Genomic DNA, 4,596 nt, shown 5'->3' with positions numbered 1-4,596 from the left:
AGGCCTCTAAGTTACGATGCAGCTGCTTTTCGAAGCACATCTGTATTGCTCGTTGGTAAGTTGCCCCTGCATTTCTTAGTCCAAATGACATTGTTTTGTAGCAGAAGGCCCCAAATGGAGTGATGAAGGCTGTCTTTGTAGGGATACGAGGTAGGCTATACTAGCGCAAATCAAAATTTCTACCACGTAAAACCAGGAAGAATTGCCGTATAAGGATCACGGGATTACCACTCGACGCACTACTGGTGCGGAAGATGTAGATTTGCGTTGATGCAGTGAAGACGATCAACGTAGTCGTACGTAGTCGATCAACGTAGTCGTACGTAGTCGATCACGTCAACGTCCAGCAGCTCCTCAGGAGCTCGTCCACGTGCAGCAAGATCGCCCTCGTGCCGCGGCTCATCGTCGGCTCGTCATGGCTCGTCGTGGCTGGTCGTGGCTCGTCGGCGGCTCGTCCAAGTGCTGCAGGCGCAACACCTCCAAGGTATCCACACGTGCAAGGAGGAAGCATCGCAAGCCGGACTGCTAGATCCGTGAGTTGCAACAGGTGAGGGCGTGGGAGGCGCGGCAGATGTGTTTTTCCAAAAAGGTGTAAACCCTAGGGCGCCCCCACCCCTCTATTTATAGAGGTTCCTAACGGACCTCTGGGTCCGAGGCCCATTAGTACTTCTAAACCTAATCCAACTCAGATCACATCCGAATTGGGCTTCCAGCCCCTTAAGTGTGTGACCCTATGGGTTCGGATACGTATAGACATGGCCCGAGTACTCCTACTCGGCCCAATAGTCGGTAGCGGCCTCTAGCAAGACGTGCCAACTCCTATACACACACAAAGATCATATCAGATGAACCATCACAACATAATATACATGCTATTCCCTTTGCCTCATGATATTTGGTCTAGCTTCAAGCCGACCGCTCTTTCTCGATCCTGTGATTCGGAAACCCTTTGTAGGTTAACTCTTAACCGTACGTAGCATGGCCATGCATTTTCGGATCCGATCACTCGAGGGCCCCAGAGATATCACTCTCAATCAGAGAGGGGCAAATCCCATCTTGATTGACCATGTCTCATAGCATGCTTCTTGACAAACCCGAAAGCTACCTTTATAACTACCCTATTACGGCGTAGCGTTTGATAGCCCCTAAGTAGGTCGATCCACATCTTGAATACATGCGACAATCTCAGGTCTAAGGACAAAGCGTATATGTTGTTTAAAGAGAGAACTACTTCTCGTGTTGGGTCAGTCCTAGCACATGTCTCCACATGTGCCCACATTATTAGTTCAACATCTCCATGTCCATGACTTGTGAAACATAGTCATCAACTAATACATGTGCTAGTCTAATATTCATGTGTGTCCTCACATGAACTCCGACTAGGGACAACTTTAGAATAACCATACAAGCAAAGAGTTTCACATACAATTCACATAATTGCAAATCAATTCAAGTAGCCTTTAATGAATATTCAATGAACACAATATACAAATCATGGATACAAATGGAATATCATCATCTCTATGATTGCCTCTAGGGCATACCTCCAACAGTCTCCCACTTGCACTAGAGTCAATCTAGAAGGTACCTAATACCCATAGCTCTTACATGCGCATCATGCTTAGCCTGCGGGAGTGGTTTTGTCAACGGATCAGAAATGTTCAGATCCGTGTGTATTTTGCATATCTTGATCTCACCCCGGTAAACGAAGTCTCGAATGAGATGAAATCGCCGCATTATGTGTTTGTTCTTCTGGTGGTTCCTTGGCTCCTTTGCTTGCGCAATTGCCCCATTATTATCACAGTAGAGATTCAATGGGCTAGACGCATTCGAGAACACACCAAGCTCAATGAGGAAATTCCTTATCCAAACACCTTCCTTCGCGGCTTCCAAAGCCGCGATGTACTCGGCTTCTGTCGTAGAATTGGCCACCGTCTCCTATTTGGAACTCTTCCAACTAACAGCACCACCATTTAGCGTGAACATAAATCCTGATTGTGACTTTGAATCATCTCTGTTGGTTTGGAAACTAGCATCAGTGTAACCTGTTACAACGAGCTCCTCCTCACCTCCATAGACGAGGAACATATCTTTAGTCCTTCTCAAGTACTTAAGAATGTTTTTCACCGCTGTCCAGTGACTCTCACCTGGATCAGATTGGTGTCTGCTTGTCATACTTAGCGCATATGAAACATCTGGGCGAGTACTTATCATTGCATACATAATAGATCCAATAGCCGAGGCATATGGCACTCTACTCATGCGATCCCGCTCATCAGCAGTCGAAGGACACTGAGTCTTGCTGAGATGTATGCCATGTGACATAGGCAAGAACCCTTTCTTTGCCTCTTCCATGCTGAACCGCTTCAACACTTTGTTAATGTAAGTATCTTGGCTTAAACCTATAAGCCTTCTCGATCTATCTCTATAGATCTTAATGCCCAGAATATATGCTGCTTCCCCTAAGTCCTTCATCGAAAAACTATTTTTTAGTGAAGTCTTTACGGACTCAAGCATAGGAATGTTATTTCCAATCAGTAATATGTCATTCACATATAAGATTAGAAATACTACAGAGCTCCCACTAACCCTGTAAACACAAGACTCTTCTTCGTTCTTGGTGAAGTCAAACCCTTTGACCACTTCATCAAAACGAATGTTCCAACTCCTAGATGCTTGCTTCAATCCATAAATGGATCTCTTAAGCTTGCATACCTTTCCAGCATTTTTCGGATCGACAAAACCCTCGGGCTGTATCATATACACGTCCTCAGCTAGGTTTCCATTTAGGAAAACTGTATTGACATCCATCTGCCATATCTCATAATCGAAATATGCAACTATAGCTAGAATAATCCGAATGGACTTAAGCATCACTACGAGCGAGAAGGTCTCGTCGTAGTCAACTCCTTGAACTTGACGAAAACCTTTTGCGACAAGTCGTGCTTTATAGATGTAAACATTTCCATCCATATCCTTTTTCTTCTTATAGATCCACTTGCACTCTATGGCTTTAACACCATCAGGCGGGTCAACCAAGTTCCAAACTTGATTGTCTCCCATGGACTCTATTTCGGAATGCATGGCACTCTGCCATTTTTCGGAGTTTGGGTCCATCATTGCTTTTGCATATGTCGTAGGCTCATCATTGTCCAACAATAATATTTCCCGCATTTCGCGGAGCCTTGCCGACCTTCGTGGTTGTGGCGGTGCTTCTCTTGCCATGGGTATCTCAACTTGTTCCGCTACGTTAGCATCACTCATTGATTCTTGCCCGATCGGCTCATCTTGAACTTCTTCAAGATGCACTGTCTTTCCACTCTTTTCTCCTTTGAGAAACTCTTTCTCTAGGAAAACCCCATTCCGAGCGACAAACACTTTGCCTTCTGATCGGTTGTAGAAATAATATCCCAAAGTTTCCTTTGGATATCCCACGAAAATGCACTTATCCGACTTGGGTGTGATCTTGTCCGACTGAAGTCGCTTGACAAACACTTCACATCCCCAAATCTTTAGAAAAGACAAACTAGGAACCTTTCCAGTCCATATCTCATATGGTGTCTTAACTACGGATTTAGATGGTACCCTATTAAGTGTGAAAGCTGCTGTTTCTAGAGCGTATCCCCAAAATGACAACGGTAGGTCCGACTGGCTCATCATTGATCGAACCATGTCTAACAAAGTTCGATTACGTCGCTCGGATACACCGTTTCTCTGAGGTGTTCCAGGCGGCGTAAGTTGTGGAACAATTCCGCAACTCTTTAGATGATTGCTAAACTCGTGGCTCAAATACTCGCCTCCACGATCAGATCGTAAGGCCTTAATTTTCTTGCCACGCTGATTTTCAATTTCATTCTGAAATTCCTTGAACTTTTCAAAGGTTTCAGACTTGTGTCTCATCAAGTAGACATAGCCATATCTACTAAAATCATCAGTGAAAGTTATGAAGTATTGGAATCCTCCTCTAGCCGTCGTGCTCATTGGTCCGCATACATCACTATGTACGAGTTCCAACAAGTCTACTGCTCTCTCAGGAAATCCTGTGAAAGGCGTCTTGGTTATCTTGCCTAGCAAGCAAGCCTCACATGTCTCGTATGATTCAAAATCAAACGAAGTTAGAAGTCCATCAGAATGGAGCTTCTTCATGCGCTTTTCACTTATATGACCCAAACGACAATGCCATAAGTAGGTAGGACTCAAATCATTAAGCCGAGGCCTTTTAGCACTTACGTTACAGACAGGTGAACCATCAAGATTTAAAACAAATAATCCATTCACAATGGGTGCAAAAGCCATAAACATATCATTCTTAGAGATCACACAACCATTGTTTTCACTCGCAAATGAATAACCATCCTTCATCAAGCATGAAGGAGACAAAATGTTTTGACTTAAACTAGGAACAAAATAACAATTATTCAACTCCATAATAAATCTTGACGGGAGGCGGAGTTGCATCGTCCCGACGGTCAACGCAGCAACTCTTGCATTATTGCCCACTTGGAAATCAACTTCTCCTCTTTCCATGCTTCTACTTCTTATCATTCCCTGCATCGAATTGCAAATATGAGCAACCGATCCGGTATCAAATACCCA

The sequence above is a fragment of the Setaria italica genome, chromosome VI (genome assembly GCF_000263155.2).
Source record: "Setaria italica strain Yugu1 chromosome VI, Setaria_italica_v2.0, whole genome shotgun sequence".
In the NCBI taxonomy this organism is placed as follows: domain Eukaryota; kingdom Viridiplantae; phylum Streptophyta; class Magnoliopsida; order Poales; family Poaceae; genus Setaria; species Setaria italica.
Note: the sequence above shows the minus strand (reverse complement) of the source record.